This window comes from Petromyzon marinus, chromosome 42, assembly GCF_048934315.1.
Source record: "Petromyzon marinus isolate PM22_M1 ecotype Great Lakes invasive population chromosome 42, UKy_Petmar_22M1.pri1.0, whole genome shotgun sequence".
NCBI classification, from domain to species: Eukaryota; Metazoa; Chordata; class Hyperoartia; order Petromyzontiformes; family Petromyzontidae; genus Petromyzon; species Petromyzon marinus.
Genome location: NC_133708.1, coordinates 5,438,789 through 5,459,910, shown reverse-complemented (window position 1 = coordinate 5,459,910; position 21,122 = coordinate 5,438,789). Strand labels below are relative to the sequence as shown.

Sequence of the window (21,122 nt, the reverse complement as noted above, 5' to 3'; positions counted from 1 at the left end):
CATTCCTAATTATTAGCGTCTGAAGTCACTACACATGGGGGGCCAATGGGCCTCCTCCCCTATCCTAGGCGTCAACTTACACCCCTCACTACATAGGCAGAACCCTCATGTCACGAGATTTCCGTAACGCTATTGAGACATCAGAGTAAAAAGGACGTCATGATGAACAAGGGATTATAACCTTAAAATGAAATAGGTCTATGTCACCTCTCCCTTACACATTGCACACGCATTAATGCAATGAATATCACGTCGCGGTCTGCTTTTCGCTTGCAAGTTTCAGATTTATTGCAATACACCCGTCCTTGGACGGGCAAAAGGCTAGTGTTTAAATAAAACTTGCAGTGCCATATGTAGATAATAGATGACAGTTGGTATGCATAATACATATAATACATGACAATACAGTATGTTTCTTAAAATATGTTTGTTAAAATACAGTATTTTAAAAAGCTAAAGGATGCTGGCCAAGTTATTGGGCATGTTTTACGGGTCTGCCATTGGTCCAATACTGTAATTATGTACAATGAACACAATGTGAAGTAAACTATGTGCAGAATAACATAACCTTTACTTTAATAACCCTCGTGTAAAAACATGAATGGAAATTAAATAATCACTGATTTTAAGTTGTATCAAAGGACGTTTTAATAGGACGTTTTAATTTTACTAAAGTTGCGAAGAATAGGTCCCATAGGATAAATGTAGGAGTGTTCCGATAAGTACCTACTAATGATGGAACTAAACTTTACTCTGGTTTCTCTTCAGAGCGAATAAATCTTTCGCCTTTTACTAAAGATTTCCGTGGGGAGGAACACTCTAATGAGTCTTCAACTATTTTTCGTAACCCTGCTCTGGCAGGGTTTCCTTGAAAGTAACAAAAAGATTGAGTTTCCTGGGTACGGGTGCTTCACGTCATGAAAAGAGAGGGGGGGGGACACACTTTGTGTTCATTGCAACAAAGTTACGCAACTATTTATTATCTGACTAGCCTGTAGCCCGTCCAAGGACGGGTGTATTTCAGTATAGGGTCCATCCCCTTTCCCCCCTCCCTGTATGCACGCGTACTTCCCCCCCCCCCCCCCCCCACCTGCGTACGTACGCTTGATGCACCCCCCCCGAATATCTACTATAATCACCCATTAATGTCTGTCCTTAACTCTCGTAACATCACTCCACATCGACCAGTCCCCCTCATTAATATTCAAGAGCAGGGACGTCCTCCAAATCGACACCCCCTCCCCCCATTCCTAATTATTAGCGTCTGAAGTCACTACACATGGGGGGCCAATGGGCCTCCTCCCCTATCCTAGGCGTCAACTTACACCCCTCACTACATAGGCAGAACCCTCATGTCACGAGATTTCCGTAACGCTATTGAGACATCAGAGTAAAAAGGACGTCATGATGAACAAGGGATTATAACCTTAACATGAAATAGGTCTGTGTCACCGCGCATAAAAAAAAATGCACACGCATTAATGCAATAAATATCACGTCGCGGTCTGCTTTTCGCTTGCAAGTTTCAGATTTATTGCAATACAACCGTCCTTGGACGGGCAAAAGGCTAGTGTTTAAATAAAACATGCAGCGCCATATGTAGATAATAGATGACAGTTGGTATGCATAATACATATAATACATGACATTACAGTATGTTTCTTAAAATATGTTTGTTAAAATACAGTATTTAAAAAGCTAACGGATGCTGGCCAAGTTATTGGGCATGTTTTACGGGTCTGCCATTGGTCCAATACTGTAATTATGTACAATGAACACAATGTGAAGTAAACTATGTGCAGAATACTATTAGCTTTACTTTAATAACCCTCGTGTAAAAACATGAATGGAAATTTAATAATCACTGATTTTAAGTTGTATCAAAGGACGTTTTAATTTTACTAAAGTTGCGAAGAATAGGTCCCATAGGATAAATGTAGGAGTGTTCCGATAAGTACCTACTAGTGATGGAACTACACTTTACTCTGGTTTCTCTTCAGAGCGAATAAATCTTTCGCCTTTTACTAAAGATTTCCGTGGGGAGGAACACTCTAATGAGTCTTGAACTATTTTTCGTAACCCTGCTCAAAAAGATTGAGGTTGCTGGGTACGGGTGCTTCACGTCATGAAAAGAAACGGGGGGAGGACACACTTTGTGTTCATTGCAACAAAGTTACGCAGCTATTTATTATCTGACTAGCCTGTAGCCCGTCCAAGGACGGGTGTATTTCAGTTTAGGGTCCATCTCCTTTCCCCCCTCCCTGTATGCACGTGTACTTTTACCCCCCCCCCCACCTGCGTACGTACGCTTGATGCACCCCCCCCCAATACCAACTATAATCACCCATTAATGTCTGTCCTTAACTCTCGTAACATCACTCCACATCGACCAGTCCCCCTCATTATTATTCAAGAGCAGGTGACGTCCTCCAAATCGACACCCCCTCCCCCCATTCCTAATTATTAGCGGCTGAAGTAACTACACAGCGGGGGCCAAGGGGCCTCCTCCCCTATCCTAGGCGTCAACTTACACCCCTCACTACATTGGCAGAACCCTCATGTCACGCGATTTCCGTAACGCTATTGAGATATCAGAGTAAAAAGGAACGTCATGATGAACAAGGGATTATAACCTTAAAATGAAATAGGTCTATGTCACCGCTCCCTTACAAATTGCACACGCATTAATGCAATGAATATATCACGTCGCGGTCTGCTTTTCGCTTGCAAGTTTCAGATTTACTGCAATACACCCGTCCTTGGACGGGCAAAAGGCTAGTGTTTAAATAAAACATGCAGCGCCATATTTAGATAATAGATGACAGTTGGTATGTATAATACATATAATACGTGACAATACAGTGTTTCTTAAAATATGTTTGTTAAAATACAGTATTTTAAAAAGCTAACGGATGCTTATCAAGTTTTTGGGCCATGTTTACGGGTCCGCCATTGGTCCAATACTGTAATTATGTACAATGAACACAATGTGAAGTAAACTATTTGCAGAATACTATTACCTTTACTTTAATAACCCTCGTGTAAAAACATAAATGGAAATTAAATAATCACTGATTTTAAGTTTTATCATAGGACGTTTTAATTTTACTAAAGTTGCGAAGAACAGGTCCCATAGGATAAATGTAGGAGGGTTCTGATAAGTACCTACTAATGATGGAACTTAACTTTACTCTGGTTTCTCTTCAGAGCGAATAAATCTTTCGCCTTTTACTAAAGATTTCCGTGGAGAGGAACACTCTAATGAGTCTTAAACTATTTTTCGTAACCCTGCTCTGGCAGGGTTTCCTTGAAAGTAACAAAAAGATTGACGTTGCTTGGTACGGGTGCTTCACGTCATGAAAAGAGAGGGGGGGGGGACACACTTTGTGTTCATTGCGACAAAGTTACGCAGCTATTTATTATCTGACCAGCCTATAGCCCGTCCAAGGACGGGTGTATTTCAGTTTAGGGTCCATCCCCTTTCCCCCTCCCTGTATGCACGCTTACTTTTACCCCCCCCACCTGCGTATGTACACTTGATGCACCACCCCCCCCCCCCGAATACCTACTATAATCACCCATTAATGTCTGTCCTTAACTCTCGTAACATCACTCCACATCGACCAGCCCCCCTCATTAATATTCAAGAGCAGGTGACGTCCTCCAAATGGACACCCCCTCCCCCCATTCCTAATTATTAGCGGCTGAAGTCACTACACTTGGGGGGCCAATGGGCCTCCTCCCCTATCCTAGGCGTCAACTTACACCCCTCACTACATAGGCAGAACCCTCATGTCACGCGATTTCCGTAACGCTATTGAGACATCTGAGTAAAAAGGACGTCATGATGAACAAGGGATTATAACCTTAAAATGAAATAGGTCTATGTCACCGCTCCCTTAAAAATTGCACACGCATTAATGCAATGAATATCACGTCGTGGTCTGCTTTTCGCTTGCAAGTTTCAGATTTACTGCAATACACCCGTCCTTGGACGGGCAAAAGGCTCGTGTTTAAATAAAACATGCAGCGCCATATGTAGATAATAGATGACAGTTGGTATGTATAATACATATAATACGTGACAATACAGTGTTTCTTAAAATATGTTTGTTAAAATACAGTATTTTAAAAAGCTAACGGATGCGTACCAAGTTTTTGGGCCACGTTTACGGGTCCGCCATTGGTCCAATACTGTAATTATGTACAATGAACACAATGTGAAGTAAACTATGTGCAGAATACTATTACCTTTACTTTAATAACCCTCGTGTAAAAAACATGAATGGAAATTAAATAATCACTGATTTGAAGTTGTATCAAAGCACGTTTTAATTTTACTAAAGTTGCGAAGAACAGGTCCCATAGGATAAATGTAGGAGGGTTCTGATAAGTACCTACTAATGATGGAACTAAACAATACTCTGGTTTCTCTTCAGAGCGAATAAATCTTTCGCCTTTTACTAAAGATTTCCGTGGAGAGGAACACTCTAATGAGTCTTAAACTACTTTTTCTTAACCCTGCTCTGGCAGGGTTTCCTTGAAAGTAACAAAAAGATTGAGTTTGCTGGGTACGGGTGCTTCACGTCATGAAAAGAGTGGGGGGGGGACACACTTTGTGTTCATTGTGACAAAGTTACGCAGCTATTTATTATCTGTCTAGCCTATAGCCCGTCCAAGGACGGGTGTATTTCAGTTTAGGGTCCATCCCCTTTCCCCCTCCCTGTATGCACGCGTACTTTTATCCCCCCCCCCACCTGCGTGCGTACGTACGCTTGATGCACCCCCCACCCCGAATACCTACTATAATCACCCATTAATGTCTGTCCTTAACTCTCGTAACATCACTCCACATCGACCAGTCCCCCTCATTAATATTCAAGAGCAGGTGACGTCCTCCAAATCGACACCTCCTCCCCCCATTCCTAATTATTAGCGGCTGAAGTCACTACACCCCTCACTACATAGGCAGAACCCTCATGTCACGAGATTTCCGTAACGCTATTGAGACATCAGAGTAAAAAGGACGTCATGATGAACAAGGGATTATAACCTTAACATGAAATAGGTCTGTGTCACCGCGCATTAAAAAAATAATTGCACACGCATTAATGCAATGAATATCACGTCGCGGTCTGCTTTTCGCTTGCAAGTTTCAGATTTACTGCAATACACCCGTCCTTGGACGGGCAAAAGGCTAGTGTTGAAATAAAACATGCAGCGCCATATGTAGATAATAGATGACAGTTGGTATGCATAATACATATAATACATGACAATACAGTATTTCTTAAAATATGTTTGTTAAAATACAGTATTTTAAAAAGCTAACGGATGCTGGCCAAGTTATTGGCCATGTTTACGGGTCCGCCATTGGTCCAATACTGTAATTATGTACAATGAACACAATGTGAAGTAAACTATGTGCAGAATAACATTACCTTTACTTTAATAACCCTCGTGTAAAAACATGAATGGAAATTTAATAATCACTGATTTTAAATTGTATCAAAGGACGTTTTAATTTTACTAAAGTTGCGAAGAATAGGTCCCATAGGATAAATGTAGGAGTGTTCCGATAAGTACCTAGTAGTGATGGAACTAAACTTTACTCTGGTTTCTCTTCAGAGCGAATAAATCTTTTGCCTTTTACTAAAGATTTCCGTGGGGAGGAACACTCTAATGAGTCTTAAACTATTTTTCGTAACCCTGCTCTGGCAGGGTTTCCTTGAAAGTAACAAAAAGATTGAGGTTGCTGGGTACGGGTGCTTCACGTCATGAAAAGAGAGGGGGGTGGGTGACACACTTTGTGTTCATTGCAACAAAGTTACGCAGCTATTTATTATCTGACTAGCCTATCGCCCGTTCAAGGACGGGTGTATTTCAGTTTAGGGTCCATCCCCTTTCCCCCCTCCCTGTATGCACGCGTACTTTTACCCCCCCCCCCCCCCACCTGCGTACGTACGCTTGATGCACCCCCCCCCAATACCTACTATAATCACCCATTAATGTCTGTCCTTAACTCTCGTAACATCACTCCACATCGACCAGTCCCCCTCATTAATATTCAAGAGCAGGTGACGTCCTCCAAATCGACACCTCCTCCCCCCATTCCTAATTATTAGCGGCTGAAGTCACTACACATGGGGGGCCAATGGGCCTCCTCCCCTATCCTAGGCGTCAACTTAAACCCCTCACTACATAGGCAGAACCCTCATGTCAAGAGATTTCTGAAACGCTATTGAGACATCAGAGTAAAAAGGACGTCATGATGAACAAGGGATTATAACCTTAAAATGAAATAGGTCTGTGTCACCGCGCATTAATGCAATGAATTTCACGTCGTGGACTGTTTTTCGCTTGCAAGTTTCAGATTTTCTGCAATACACCCGTCCTTGGACGGGCAAAAGGCTAGTGTTTAAATAAAACATGCAGCGCCATATTTAGATAATAGATGACAGTTGGTATGTATAATACATATAATACGTGACAATACAGTGTTTCTTAAAATATGTTTGTTAAAATACAGTATTTTAAAAAGCTAACGGATGCTTATCAAGTTTTTGGGCCATGTTTACGGGTCCGCCATTGGTCCAATACTGTAATTATGTACAATGAACACAATGTGAAGTAAACTATTTGCAGAATACTATTACCTTTACTTTAATAACCCTCGTGTAAAAACATAAATGGAAATGTAATAATCACTGATTTTAAGTTGTATCAAAGGACGTTTTAATTTTACTAAAGTTGCGAAGAATAGGTCCCATAGGATAAATGTAGGAGTGTTCCGATAAGTACCTAGTAGTGATGGAACTTAACTTTACTCTGGTTTCTCTTCAGAGCGAATAAATCTTTCGCCTTTTACTAAAGATTTCCGTGGGGAGGAACACTCTAATGAGTCTTAAACTATTTTTCGTAACCCTGCTCTGGCAGGGTTTCCTTGAAAGTAACAAAAAGATTGAGGTTGCTGGGTACGGGTGCTTCACGTCATGAAAAGAGAGGGGGGTGGGTGACACACTTTGTGTTCATTGCAACAAAGTTACGCAGCTATTTATTATCTGACTAGCCTATCGCCCGTCCAAGGACGGGTGTATTTCAGTTTAGGGTCCATCCCCTTTCCCCCCTCCCTGTATGCACGCGTACTTTTACCCCCCCCCCCACCTGCGTACGTACGCTTGATGCACCCCCCCCCCCAATACCTACTATAATCACCCATTAATGTCTGTCCTTAACTCTCGTAACATCACTCCACATCGACCAGTCCCCCTCATTAATATTCAAGAGCAGGTGACGTCCTCCAAATCGACACCTCCTCCCCCCATTCCTAATTATTAGCGGCTGAAGTCACTACACATGGGGGGCCAATGGGCCTCCTCCCCTATCCTAGGCGTCAACTTAAACCCCTCACTACATAGGCAGAACCCTCATGTCAAGAGATTTCTGAAACGCTATTGAGACATCAGAGTAAAAAGGACGTCATGATGAACAAGGGATTATAACCTTAACATGAAATAGGTCTGTGTCACCGCGCATTAATGCAATGAATTTCACGTCGTGGACTGTTTTTCGCTTGCAAGTTTCAGATTTTCTGCAATACACCCGTCCTTGGACGGGCAAAAGGCTAGTGTTTAAATAAAACATGCAGCGCCATATTTAGATAATAGATGACAGTTGGTATGTATAATACATATAATACGTGACAATACAGTGTTTCTTAAAATATGTTTGTTAAAATACAGTATTTTAAAAAGCTAACGGATGCTTATCAAGTTTTTGGGCCATGTTTACGGGTCCGCCATTGGTCCAATACTGTAATTATGTACAATGAACACAATGTGAAGTAAACTATTTGCAGAATACTATTACCTTTACTTTAATAACCCTCGTGTAAAAACATAAATGGAAATTAAATAATCACTGATTTTAAGTTTTATCATAGGACGTTTTAATTTTACTAAAGTTGCGAAGAACAGGTCCCATAGGATAAATGTAGGAGGGTTCTGATAAGTACCTACTAATGATGGAACTTAACTTTACTCTGGTTTCTCTTCAGAGCGAATAAATCTTTCGCCTTTTACTAAAGATTTCCGTGGAGAGGAACACTCTAATGAGTCTTAAACTATTTTTCGTAACCCTGCTCTGGCAGGGTTTCCTTGAAAGTAACAAAAAGATTGACGTTGCTTGGTACATGAAAAGAGAAGGGGGGGGGGGGACACACTTTGTGTTCATTGCGACAAAGTTACGCAGCTATTTATTATCTGACCAGCCTATAGCCCGTCCAAGGACGGGTGTATTTCAGTTTAGGGTCCATCCCCTTTCCCCCTCCCTGTATGCACGCTTACTTTTACCCCCCCCCCCCACCTGCGTATGTACACTTGATGCACCACCCCCCCCCCCCCCGAATACCTACTATAATCACCCATTAATGTCTGTCCTTAACTCTCGTAACATCACTCCACATCGACCAGCCCCCCTCATTAATATTCAAGAGCAGGTGACGTCCTCCAAATGGACACCCCCTCCCCCCATTCCTAATTATTAGCGGCTGAAGTCACTACACTTGGGGGGCCAATGGGCCTCCTCCCCTATCCTAGGCGTCAACTTACACCCCTCACTACATAGGCAGAACCCTCATGTCACGCGATTTCCGTAACGCTATTGAGACATCGGAGTAAAAAGGACGTCATGATGAACAAGGGATTATAACCTTAAAATGAAATAGGTCTATGTCACCGCTCCCTTAAAAATTGCACACGCATTAATGCAATGAATATCACGTCGTGGTCTGCTTTTCGCTTGCAAGTTTCAGATTTACTGCAATACACCCGTCCTTGGACGGGCAAAAGGCTAGTGTTTAAATAAAACATGCAGCGCCATATGTAGATAATAGATGACAGTTGGTATGTATAATACATATAATACGTGACAATACAGTGTTTCTTAAAATATGTTTGTTAAAATACAGTATTTTAAAAAGCTAACGGATGCTTACCAAGTTTTTGGGCCACGTTTACGGGTCCGCCATTGGTCCAATACTGTAATTATGTACAATGAACACAATGTGAAGTAAACTATGTGCAGAATACTATTACCTTTACTTTAATAACCCTCGTGTAAAAAACATGAATGGAAATTAAATAATCACTGATTTTAAGTTTTATCATAGGACGTTTTAATTTTACTAAAGTTGCGAAGAACAGGTCCCATAGGATAAATGTAGGTGGGTTCTGATAAGTACCTACTAATGATGGAACTTAACTTTACTCTGGTTTCTCTTCAGAGCGAATAAATCTTTCGCCTTTTACTAAAGATTTCCGTGGAGAGGAACACTCTAATGAGTCTTAAACTATTTTTCATAACCCTGCTCTGGCAGGGTTTCCTTGAAAGTAACAAAAAGATTGACGTTGCTTGGTACGGGTGCTTCACGTCATGAAAAGAGAGGGGGGGGGACACACTTTGTGTTCATTGCGACAAAGTTACGCAGCTATTTATTATCTGACCAGCCTATAGCCCGTCCAAGGACGGGTGTATTTCAGTTTAGGGTCCATCCCCTTTCCCCCTCCCTGTATGCACGCTTACTTTTACCCCCCCCCCCCACCTGCGTATGTACACTTGATGCACCACCCCCCCCCGAATACCTACTATAATCACCCATTAATGTCTGTCCTTAACTCTCGTAACATCACTCCACATCGACCAGCCCCCCTCATTAATATTCAAGAGCAGGTGACGTCCTCCAAATGGACACCCCCTCCCCCCATTCCTAATTATTAGCGACTGAAGTCACTACACTTGGGGGGCCAATGGGCCTCCTCCCCTATCCTAGGCGTAAACTTACACCCCTCACTACATAGGCAGAACCCTCATGTCACGCGATTTCCGTAACGCTATTGAGACATCGGAGTAAAAAGGACGTCATGATGAACAAGGGATTATAACCTTAAAATGAAATAGGTCTATGTCACCGCTCCCTTAAAAATTGCACACGCATTAATGCAATGAATATCACGTCGTGGTCTGCTTTTCGCTTGCAAGTTTCAGATTTACTGCAATACACCCGTCCTTGGACGGGCAAAAGGCTAGTGTTTAAATAAAACATGCAGCGCCATATGTAGATAATAGATGACAGTTGGTATGTATAATACATATAATACGTGACAATACAGTGTTTCTTAAAATATGTTTGTTAAAATACAGTATTTTAAAAAGCTAACGGATGCTTACCAAGTTTTTGGGCCACGTTTACGGGTCCGCCATTGGTCCAATACTGTAATTATGTACAATGAACACAATGTGAAGTAAACTATGTGCAGAATACTATTACCTTTACTTTAATAACCCTCGTGTAAAAAACATGAATGGAAATTAAATAATCACTGATTTTAAGTTGTATCAAAGGACGTTTTAATTTTACTAAAGTTGCGAAGAACAGGTCCCATAGGATAAATGTAGGTGGGTTCTGATAAGTACCTACTAATGATGGAACTAAACAATACTCTGGTTTCTCTTCAGAGCGAATAAATCTTTCGCCTTTTACTAAAGATTTCCGTGGAGAGGAACACTCTAATGAGTCTTAAACTATTTTTCGTAACCCTGCTCTGGCAGGGTTTCCTTGAAAGTAACAAAAAGATTGAGTTTGCTGGGTACGGGTGCTTCACGTCATGAAAAGAGTGGGGGGGGGACACACTTTGTGTTCATTGTGACAAAGTTACGCAGCTATTTATTATCTGTCTAGCCTATAGCCCGTCCAAGGACGGGTGTATTTCAGTTTAGGGTCCATCCCCTTTCCCCCTCCCTGTATGCACGCGTACTTTTATCCCCCCCCCCCCCCCCACCTGCGTACGTACGCTTGATGCACCCCCCCCCCCCCCGAATACCTACTATAATCACCCATTAATGTCTGTCCTTAACTCTCGTAACATCACTCCACATCGACCAGTCCCCCTCATTAATATTCAAGAGCAGGTGACGTCCTCCAAATCGACACCTCCTCCCCCCATTCCTAATTATTAGCGGCTGAAGTCACTACACATGGGGGGCCAATGGGCCTCCTCCCCTATCCTAGGCGTCAACTTACACCCCTCACTACATAGGCAGAACCCTCATGTCACGAGATTTCCGTAACGCTATTGAGACATCAGAGTAAAAAGGACGTCATGATGAACAAGGGATTATAACCTTAACATGAAATAGGTCTGTGTCACCGCGCATTAAAAAAATAATTGCACACGCATTAATGCAATGAATATCACGTCGCGGTCTGCTTTTCGCTTGCAAGTTTCAGATTTACTGCAATACACCCGTCCTTGGACGGGCAAAAGGCTAGTGTTGAAATAAAACATGCAGCGCCATATGTAGATAATAGATGACAGTTGGTATGCATAATACATATAATACATGACAATACAGTATTTCTTAAAATATGTTTGTTAAAATACAGTATTTTTAAAAGCTAACGGATGCTGGCCAAGTTATTGGCCATGTTTACGGGTCCGCCATTGGTCCAATACTGTAATTATGTACAATGAACACAATGTGAAGTAAACTATGTGCAGAATAACATTACCTTTACTTTAATAACCCTCGTGTGAAAACATGAATGGAAATTTAATAATCACTGATTTTAAGTTGTATCAAAGGACGTTTTAATTTTACTAAAGTTGCGAAGAACAGGTCCCATAGGATAAATGTAGGAGTGTTCCGATAAGTACCTACTAATGATGGAACTAAACTTGACTCTGGTTTCTCTTCAGAGCGAATAAATCTTTCGCCTTTTACTAAAGATTTCCGTGGGGAGGAACACTCTAATGAGCCTTAAACTATGTTTCGTAACCCTGCTTTGGCAGGGTTTCCTTGAAAGTAACAAAAAGATTGAGGTTGCTGGGTACGGGTACTTCACGTCATGAAAAGAGAGGGGGGGACACACTTTCTGTTCATTGCGACAAAGTGACGCAGCTATTTTTTATCTGACTAGCCTATAGCCCGTCCAAGGACGGGTGTATTTCAGTTTAGGGTCTTTCCACTTTCCCCCTCCCTGTATGCACGCGTACTTTTACCCCCCCCCCCCCCACCTGCGTACGTACGCTTGATGCACCCCCCCCCGAATACCTACTATAATCACCCATTAATGTCTGTCCTTAACTCTCGTAACATCACTCCACATCGACCAGTCCCCCTCATTAATATTCAAGAGCAGGTGACGTCCTCCAAATCGACACCTCCCCCCATTCCTAATTATTAGCGGCTGAAGTCACTACACATGGGGTGCCAATGGGCTTCCTCCCCTATCCTAGGCGTCAACTTACACCCCTCACTACATAGGCAGAACCCTCATGTCACGAGATTTCCGTAACGCTATTGAGACATCGGAGTAAAAAGGACGTCATGATGAACAAGGGATTATAACCTTAACATGAAATAGGTCTGTGTCACCGCGCATTAAAAAAATAATTGCACACGCATTAATGCAATGAATATCACGTCGCGGTCTGCTTTTCGCTTGCAAGTTTCAGATTTATTGCAATACACCCGTCCTTGGACGGGCAAAAGGCTAGTGTTGAAATAAAACATGCAGCGCCATATGTAGATAATAGATGACAGTTGGTATGCATAATACATATAATACATGACAATACAGTATTTCTTAAAATATGTTTGTTAAAATACAGTATTTTAAAAAGCTAACAGATGCTGGCCAAGTTATTGGCCATGTTTACGGGTCCGCCATTGGTCCAATACTGTAATTATGTACAATGAACACAATGTGAAGTAAACTATGTGCAGAATAACATTACCTTTACTTTAATAACCCTCGTGTAAAAACATGAATGGAAATTTAATAATCACTGATTTTAAGTTGTATCAAAGGACGTTTTAATTTTACTAAAGTTGCGAAGAATAGGTCCCATAGGATAAATGTAGGAGTGTTCCGATAAGTACCTAGTAGTGATGGAACTAAACTTTACTCTGGTTTCTCTTCAGAGCGAATAAATCTTTCGCCTTTTACTAAAGATTTCCGTGGGGAGGAATATTTTAATGAGTCTTAAACTATTTTTCGTAACCCTGCTCTGGCAGGGTTTCCTTGAAAGTAACAAAAAGATTGAGGTTGCTGGGTACGGGTGCTTCACGTCATGAAAAGAGAGGGGGGTGGGTGACACACTTTGTGTTCATTGCAACAAAGTTACGCAGCTATTTATTATCTGACTAGCCTATCGCCCGTCCAAGGACGGGTGTATTTCAGTTTAGGGTCCATCCCCTTTCCCCCCTCCCTGTATGCACGCGTACTTTTACCCCCCCCCCCCACCTGCGTACGTACGCTTGATGCACCCCCCCCCCCCAATACCTACTATAATCACCCATTAATGTCTGTCCTTAACTCTCGTAACATCACTCCACATCGACCAGTCCCCCTCATTAATATTCAAGAGCAGGTGACGTCCTCCAAATCGACACCTCCTCCCTCCATTCCTAATTATTAGCGACTGAAGTCACTACACATGGGGGGCCAATGGGCCTCCTCCCCTATCCTAGGCGTCAACTTAAACCCCTCACTACATAGGCAGAACCCTCATGTCAAGAGATTTCTGAAACGCTATTGAGACATCAGAGTAAAAAGGACGTCATGATGAACAAGGGATTATAACCTTAACATGAAATAGGTCTGTGTCACCGCGCATTAATGCAATGAATTTCACGTCGTGGACTGTTTTTCGCTTGCAAGTTTCAGATTTTCTGCAATACACCCGTCCTTGGACGGGCAAAAGGCTAGTGTTTAAATAAAACATGCAGCGCCATATTTAGATAATAGATGACAGTTGGTATGTATAATACATATAATACGTGACAATACAGTGTTTCTTAAAATATGTTTGTTAAAATACAGTATTTTAAAAAGCTAACGGATGCTTATCAAGTTTTTGGGCCATGTTTACGGGTCCGCCATTGGTCCAATACTGTAATTATGTACAATGAACACAATGTGAAGTAAACTATTTGCAGAATACTATTACCTTTACTTTAATAACCCTCGTGTAAAAACATAAATGGAAATTAAATAATCACTGATTTTAAGTTTTATCATAGGACGTTTTAATTTTACTAAAGTTGCGAAGAACAGGTCCCATAGGATAAATGTAGGAGGGTTCTGATAAGTACCTACTAATGATGGAACTTAACTTTACTCTGGTTTCTCTTCAGAGCGAATAAATCTTTCGCCTTTTACTAAAGATTTCCGTGGAGAGGAACACTCTAATGAGTCTTAAACTATTTTTCGTAACCCTGCTCTGGCAGGGTTTCCTTGAAAGTAACAAAAAGATTGACGTTGCTTGGTACGGGTGCTTCACGTCATGAAAAGAGAGGGGGGGGGACACACTTTGTGTTCATTGCGACAAAGTTACGCAGCTATTTATTATCTGACCAGCCTATAGCCCGTCCAAGGACCGGTGTATTTCAGTTTAGGGTCCATCCCCTTTCCCCCTCCCTGTATGCACGCTTACTTTTACCCCCCCCCCCCCCACCTGCGTATGTAAGCTTGATGCACCCCCCCCGAATACCTACTATAATCACCCATTAATGTCTGTCCTTAACTCTCGTAACATCACTCCACATCGACCAGTCCCCCTCATTGATATTCAAGAGCAGGTGACGTCCTCCAAATCGACACCCCCTCCCCCCATTCCTAATTATTAGCGGCTGAAGTAACTACACAGCGGGGGCCAAGGGGCCTCCTCCCCTATCCTAGGCGTCAACTTACACCCCTCACTACATAGGCAGAACCCTCATGTCACGCGATTTCCGTAACGCTATTGAGACATCAGAGTAAAAAGGACGTCATGATGAACAAGGGATTATAACCTTAAAATGAAATAGGTCTGTGTCACCGCGCATTAAAAAAAAATTGCACACGCATTAATGCAATGAATATCACGTCGCGGTCTGCTTTTCGCTTGCAAGTTTCAGATTTATTGCAATACACCCGTCCTTGGACGGGCAAAAGGCTAGTGTTTAAATAAAACATGCAGTGCCATATGTAGATAATAGATGACAGTTGGTATGCATAATACATATAATACATGACAATACAGTATATTTCTTAAAATGTTTGTTAAAATACAGTATTTTAAAAAGCTAACGGATGCTGACCAAGTTTTTGGGCCATGTTTACGGGTCCGCCATTAGTCCAATACTGTAATTATGTACAATGATCACAATGTGAAGTAAACTATGTGCAGAATAACATTACCTTTACTTTAATAACCCTCGTGTAAATACATGAATGGAAATTAAATAATCACTGATTTTAAGATGTATCAAAGGACGTTTTAATTTTACTAAAGTTGCGAAGAACAGGTCCCATAGGATAAATGTAGGAGTGTTCCGATAAGTACCTTCTAATGATGGAACTAAACTTTACTCTGGTTTCTCTTCTGAGCGAATAAATCTTTCGCCTTTTACTAAAGATTTCCGTGGAGAGGAACACTCTTATGAGTCTTAAACTATTTTTCATAACCCTGCTCTGGCAGGGTTTCCTTGAAAGTAACAAAAAGATTGAGGTTCCTGGGTACGGGTGCTTCACGTCATGAAAAGAGAGGGGGGAACACACTTTGTGTTCATTGCGACAAAGTTACGCAGCTATTTATTATCTGACTAGCCTATAGCCTGTCCAAGGACGGGTGTAATGCAGTTTAGCGTCCATCCCCTTTCCCCCTCCCTGTATGCACGCTTACTTTTACCCCCCCCCCCCCACCTGCGTATGTACACTTGATGCACCACCCCCCCCCCCCCGAATACCTACTATAATCACCCATTAATGTCTGTCCTTAACTCTCGTAACATCACTCCACATCGACCAGCCCCCCTCATTAATATTCAAGAGCAGGTGACGTCCTCCAAATGGACACCCCCTCCCCCCATTCCTAATTATTAGCGGCTGAAGTCACTACACTTGGGGGGCCAATGGGCCTCCTCCCCTATCCTAGGCGTCAACTTACACCCCTCACTACATAGGCAGAACCCTCATGTCACGCGATTTCCGTAACGCTATTGAGACATCGGAGTAAAAAGGACGTCATGATGAACAAGGGATTATAACCTTAAAATGAAATAGGTCTATGTCACCGCTCCATTAAAAATTGCACACGCATTAATGCAATGAATATCACGTCGTGGTCTGCTTTTCGCTTGCAAGTTTCAGATTTACTGCAATACACCCGTCCTTGGACGGGCAAAAGGCTAGTGTTTAAATAAAACATGCAGCGCCATATGTAGATAATAGATGACAGTTGGTATGTATAATACATATAATACGTGACAATACAGTGTTTCTTAAAATATGTTTGTTAAAATACAGTATTTTAAAAAGCTAACGGATGCTTACCAAGTTTTTGGGCCACGTTTACGGGTCCGCCATTGGTCCAATACTGTAATTATGTACAATGAACACAATGTGAAGTAAACTATGTGCAGAATACTATTACCTTTACTTTAATAACCCTCGTGTAAAAAACATGAATGGAAATTAAATAATCACTGATTTTAAGTTGTATCAAAGGACGTTTTAATTTTACTAAAGTTGCGAAGAACAGGTCCCATAGGATAAATGTAGGTGGGTTCTGATAAGTACCTACTAATGATGGAACTAAACAATACTCTGGTTTCTCTTCAGAGCGAATAAATCTTTCGCCTTTTACTAAAGATTTCCGTGGAGAGGAACACTCTAATGAGTCTTAAACTATTTTTCGTAACCCTGCTCTGGCAGGGTACGGGTGCTTCACGTCATGAAAAGAGTGGGGGGGGGACACACTTTGTGTTCATTGTGACAAAGTTACGCAGCTATTTATTATCTGTCTAGCCTATAGCCCGTCCAAGGACGGGTGTATTTCAGTTTAGGGTCCATCCCCTTTCCCCCTCCCTGTATGCACGCGTACTTTTATCCCCCCCCCCCACCTGCGTACGTACGCTTGATGCACCCCCCCCCCCGAATACCTACTATAATCACCCATTAATGTCTGTCCTTAACTCTCGTAACATCACTCCACATCGACCAGTCCCCCTCATTAATATTCAAGAGCAGGTGACGTCCTCCAAATCGACACCTCCTCCCCCCATTCCTAATTATTAGCGGCTGAAGTCACTACACATGGGGGGCCAATGGGCCTCCTCCCCTATCCTAGGCGTCAACTTACACCCCTCACTACATAGGCAGAACCCTCATGTCACGAGATTTCCGTAACGCTATTGAGACATCAGAGTAAAAAGGACGTCATGATGAACAAGGGATTATAACCTTAACATGAAATAGGTCTGTGTCACCGCGCATTAAAAAAATAATTGCACACGCATTAATGCAATGAATATCACGTCGCGGTCTGCTTTTCGCTTGCAAGTTTCAGATTTACTGCAATACACCCGTCCTTGGACGGGCAAAAGGCTAGTGTTGAAATAAAACATGCAGCGCCATATGTAGATAATAGATGACAGTTGGTATGCATAATACATATAATACATGACAATACAGTATTTCTTAAAATATGTTTGTTAAAATACAGTATTTTAAAAAGCTAACGGATGCTGGCCAAGTTATTGGCCATGTTTACGGGTCCGCCATTGGTCCAATACTGTAATTATGTACAATGAACACAATGTGAAGTAAACTGTGTGCAGAATAACATTACCTTTACTTTAATAACCCTCGTGTAAAAACATGAATGGAAATTTAATAATCACTGATTTTAAGTTGTATCAAAGGACGTTTTAATTTTACTAAAGTTGCGAAGAACAGGTCCCATAGGATAAATGTAGGAGTGTTCCGATAAGTACCTACTAATGATGGAACTAAACTTGACTCTGGTTTCTCTTCAGAGCGAATAAATCTTTCGCCTTTTACTAAAGATTTCCGTGGGGAGGAACACTCTAATGAGCCTTAAACTATGTTTCGTAACCCTGCTTTGGCAGGGTTTCCTTGAAAGTAACAAAAAGATTGAGGTTGCTGGGTACGGGTACTTCACGTCATGAAAAGAGAGGGGGGGACACACTTTCTGTTCATTGCGACAAAGTGACGCAGCTATTTTTTACCTGACTAGCCTATAGCCCGTCCAAGGACGGGTGTATTTCAGTTTAGGGTCTTTCCACTTTCCCCCTCCCTGTATGCACGCGTACTTTTACCCCCCCCCCACCTGCGTACGTACGCTTGATGCACCCCCCCCCGAATACCTACTATAATCACCCATTAATGTCTGTCCTTAACTCTCGTAACATCACTCCACATCGACCAGTCCCCCTCATTAATATTCAAGAGCAGGTGACGTCCTCCAAATCGACACCTCCCCCCATTCCTAATTATTAGCGGCTGAAGTCACTACACATGGGGTGCCAATGGGCTTCCTCCCCTATCCTAGGCGTCAACTTACACCCCTCACTACATAGGCAGAACCCTCATGTCACGAGATTTCCGTAACGCTATTGAGACATCGGAGTAAAAAGGACGTCATGATGAACAAGGGATTATAACCTTAACATGAAATAGGTCTGTGTCACCGCGCATTAAAAAAATAATTGCACACGCATTAATGCAATGAATATCACGTCGCGGTCTGCTTTTCGCTTGCAAGTTTCAGATTTATTGCAATACACCCGTCCTTGGACGGGCAAAAGGCTAGTGTTGAAATAAAACATGCAGCGCCATATGTAGATAATAGATGACAGTTGGTATGCATAATACATATAATACATGACAATACAGTATTTCTTAAAATATGTTTGTTAAAATACAGTATTTTAAAAAGCTAACGGATGCTGGCCAAGTTATTGGCCATGTTTACGGGTCCGCCATTGGTCCAATACTGTAATTATGTACAATGAACACAATGTGAAGTAAACTATGTGCAGAATAACATTACCTTTACTTTAATAACCCTCGTGTAAAAACATGAATGGAAATGTAATAATCACTGATTTTAAGTTGTATCAAAGGACGTTTTAATTTTACTAAAGTTGCGAAGAATAGGTCCCATAGGATAAATGTAGGAGTGTTCCGATAAGTACCTAGTAGTGATGGAACTAAACTTTACTCTGGTTTCTCTTCAGAGCGAATAAATCTTTCGCCTTTTACTAAAGATTTCCGTGGGGAGGAACACTCTAATGAGTCTTAAACTATTTTTCGTAACCCTGCTCTGGCAGGGTTTCCTTGAAAGTAACAAAAAGATTGAGGTTGCTGGGTACGGGTGCTTCACGTCATGAAAAGAGAGGGGGGTGGGTGACACACTTTGTGTTCATTGCAACAAAGTTACGCAGCTATTTATTATCTGACTAGCCTATCGCCCGTCCAAGGACGGGTGTATTTCAGTTTAGGGTCCATCCCCTTTCCCCCCTCCCTGTATGCACGCGTACTTTTACCCCCCCCCCCCACCTGCGTACGTACGCTTGATGCACCCCCCCCCCCCCAATACCTACTATAATCACCCATTAATGTCTGTCCTTAACTCTCGTAACATCACTCCACATCGACCAGTCCCCCTCATTAATATTCAAGAGCAGGTGACGTCCTCCAAATCGACACCTCCTCCCCCCATTCCTAATTATTAGCGGCTGAAGTCACTACACATGGGGGGCCAATGGGCCTCCTCCCCTATCCTAGGCGTCAACTTAAACCCCTCACTACATAGGCAGAACCCTCATGTCAAGAGATTTCTGAAACGCTATTGAGACATCAGAGTAAAAAGGACGTCATGATGAACAAGGGATTATAACCTTAACATGAAATAGGTCTGTGTCACCGCGCATTAATGCAATGAATTTCACGTCGTGGACTGTTTTTCGCTTGCAAGTTTCAGATTTTCTGCAATACACCCGTCCTTGGACGGGCAAAAGGCTAGTGTTTAAATAAAACATGCAGCGCCATATTTAGATAATAGATGACAGTTGGTATGTATAATACATATAATACGTGACAATACAGTGTTTCTTAAAATATGTTTGTTAAAATACAGTATTTTAAAAAGCTAACGGATGCTTATCAAGTTTTTGGGCCATGTTTACGGGTCCGCCATTGGTCCAATACTGTAATTATGTACAATGAACACAATGTGAAGTAAACTATTTGCAGAATACTATTACCTTTACTTTAATAACCCTCGTGTAAAAACATAAATGGAAATTAAATAATCACTGATTTTAAGTTTTATCATAGGACGTTTTAATTTTACTAAAGTTGCGAAGAACAGGTCCCATAGGATAAATGTAGGAGGGTTCTGATAAGTACCTACTAATGATGGAACTTAACTTTACTCTGGTTTCTCTTCAGAGCGAATAAATCTTTTGCCTTTTACTAAAGATTTCCGTGGAGAGGAACACTCTAATGAGTCTTAAACTATTTTTCGTAACCCTGATCTGGCAGGGTTTCCTTGAAAGTAACAAAAAGATTGACGTTGCTTGGTACGGGTGCTTCACGTCATGAAAAGAGAGGGGGGGGGACACACTTTGTGTTCATTGCGACAAAGTTACGCAGCTATTTATTATCTGACCAGCCTATAGCCCGTCCAAGGACCGGTGTATTTCAGTTTAGGGTCCATCCCCTTTCCCCCTCCCTGTATGCACGCTTACTTTTACCCCCCCCCCCCCCCCACCTGCGTATGTAAGCTTGATGCACCCCCCCCCGAATACCTACTATAATCACCCATTAATGTCTGTCCTTAACTCTCGTAACATCACTCCACATCGACCAGTCCCCCTCATTAATATTCAAGAGCAGGTGACGTCCTCCAAATCGACACCCCCTCCCCCCATTCCTAATTATTAGCGGCTGAAGTAACTACACAGCGGGGGCCAAGGGGCCTCCTCCCCTATCCTAGGCGTCAACTTACACCCCTCACTACATAGGCAGAACCCTCATGTCACGCGATTTCCGTAACGCTATTGAGACATCAGAGTAAAAAGGACGTCATGATGAACAAGGGATTATAACCTTAAAATGAAATAGGTCTGTGTCACCGCGCATTAAAAAAAAATTGCACACGCATTAATGCAATGAATATCACGTCGCGGTCTGCTTTTCGCTTGCAAGTTTCAGATTTATTGCAATACACCCGTCCTTGGACGGGCAAAAGTCTAGTGTTTAAATAAAA

At 42.0% G+C, this 21,122-nt stretch overlaps 17 non-coding genes across 17 annotated transcripts; all 17 read left to right on the top strand.

Annotated features, from left to right (window-relative positions):
- The first annotated feature begins 748 nt into the window (after positions 1-748).
- Positions 749-864, top strand: LOC142930683 (U5 spliceosomal RNA). The gene has a single exon (XR_012946634.1). It is a non-coding gene; the product is annotated as a U5 spliceosomal RNA (small nuclear RNA).
- Positions 865-1,980: 1,116 nt separating this feature from the next.
- On the top strand, positions 1,981-2,096 carry LOC142930726 (U5 spliceosomal RNA). The gene has a single exon (XR_012946677.1). It is a non-coding gene; the product is annotated as a U5 spliceosomal RNA (small nuclear RNA).
- Positions 2,097-3,187: 1,091 nt separating this feature from the next.
- LOC142930765 (U5 spliceosomal RNA) lies at positions 3,188-3,303 on the top strand. Its single transcript, XR_012946715.1, has one exon. It is a non-coding gene; the product is annotated as a U5 spliceosomal RNA (small nuclear RNA).
- A 1,116-nt stretch (positions 3,304-4,419) lies between these two features.
- Positions 4,420-4,537, top strand: LOC142930637 (U5 spliceosomal RNA). Its single transcript, XR_012946588.1, has one exon. It is a non-coding gene; the product is annotated as a U5 spliceosomal RNA (small nuclear RNA).
- Positions 4,538-5,608: 1,071 nt separating this feature from the next.
- On the top strand, positions 5,609-5,724 carry LOC142930666 (U5 spliceosomal RNA). Its single transcript, XR_012946617.1, has one exon. It is a non-coding gene; the product is annotated as a U5 spliceosomal RNA (small nuclear RNA).
- Positions 5,725-6,823: 1,099 nt separating this feature from the next.
- LOC142930659 (U5 spliceosomal RNA) lies at positions 6,824-6,939 on the top strand. Its single transcript, XR_012946609.1, has one exon. It is a non-coding gene; the product is annotated as a U5 spliceosomal RNA (small nuclear RNA).
- A 1,097-nt stretch (positions 6,940-8,036) lies between these two features.
- LOC142930764 (U5 spliceosomal RNA) lies at positions 8,037-8,152 on the top strand. Its single transcript, XR_012946714.1, has one exon. It is a non-coding gene; the product is annotated as a U5 spliceosomal RNA (small nuclear RNA).
- Positions 8,153-9,263: 1,111 nt separating this feature from the next.
- Positions 9,264-9,379, top strand: LOC142930667 (U5 spliceosomal RNA). The gene has a single exon (XR_012946618.1). It is a non-coding gene; the product is annotated as a U5 spliceosomal RNA (small nuclear RNA).
- A 1,116-nt stretch (positions 9,380-10,495) lies between these two features.
- LOC142930737 (U5 spliceosomal RNA) lies at positions 10,496-10,611 on the top strand. Its single transcript, XR_012946687.1, has one exon. It is a non-coding gene; the product is annotated as a U5 spliceosomal RNA (small nuclear RNA).
- A 1,125-nt stretch (positions 10,612-11,736) lies between these two features.
- LOC142930719 (U5 spliceosomal RNA) lies at positions 11,737-11,852 on the top strand. Its single transcript, XR_012946670.1, has one exon. It is a non-coding gene; the product is annotated as a U5 spliceosomal RNA (small nuclear RNA).
- Positions 11,853-12,964: 1,112 nt separating this feature from the next.
- LOC142930684 (U5 spliceosomal RNA) lies at positions 12,965-13,080 on the top strand. Its single transcript, XR_012946635.1, has one exon. It is a non-coding gene; the product is annotated as a U5 spliceosomal RNA (small nuclear RNA).
- Positions 13,081-14,179: 1,099 nt separating this feature from the next.
- Positions 14,180-14,295, top strand: LOC142930762 (U5 spliceosomal RNA). Its single transcript, XR_012946712.1, has one exon. It is a non-coding gene; the product is annotated as a U5 spliceosomal RNA (small nuclear RNA).
- Positions 14,296-15,411: 1,116 nt separating this feature from the next.
- Positions 15,412-15,527, top strand: LOC142930710 (U5 spliceosomal RNA). Its single transcript, XR_012946661.1, has one exon. It is a non-coding gene; the product is annotated as a U5 spliceosomal RNA (small nuclear RNA).
- Positions 15,528-16,646: 1,119 nt separating this feature from the next.
- Positions 16,647-16,762, top strand: LOC142930736 (U5 spliceosomal RNA). The gene has a single exon (XR_012946686.1). It is a non-coding gene; the product is annotated as a U5 spliceosomal RNA (small nuclear RNA).
- A 1,080-nt stretch (positions 16,763-17,842) lies between these two features.
- Positions 17,843-17,958, top strand: LOC142930718 (U5 spliceosomal RNA). The gene has a single exon (XR_012946669.1). It is a non-coding gene; the product is annotated as a U5 spliceosomal RNA (small nuclear RNA).
- Positions 17,959-19,066: 1,108 nt separating this feature from the next.
- Positions 19,067-19,182, top strand: LOC142930657 (U5 spliceosomal RNA). Its single transcript, XR_012946608.1, has one exon. It is a non-coding gene; the product is annotated as a U5 spliceosomal RNA (small nuclear RNA).
- A 1,100-nt stretch (positions 19,183-20,282) lies between these two features.
- Positions 20,283-20,399, top strand: LOC142930653 (U5 spliceosomal RNA). Its single transcript, XR_012946604.1, has one exon. It is a non-coding gene; the product is annotated as a U5 spliceosomal RNA (small nuclear RNA).
- Positions 20,400-21,122: the final 723 nt, after the last annotated feature.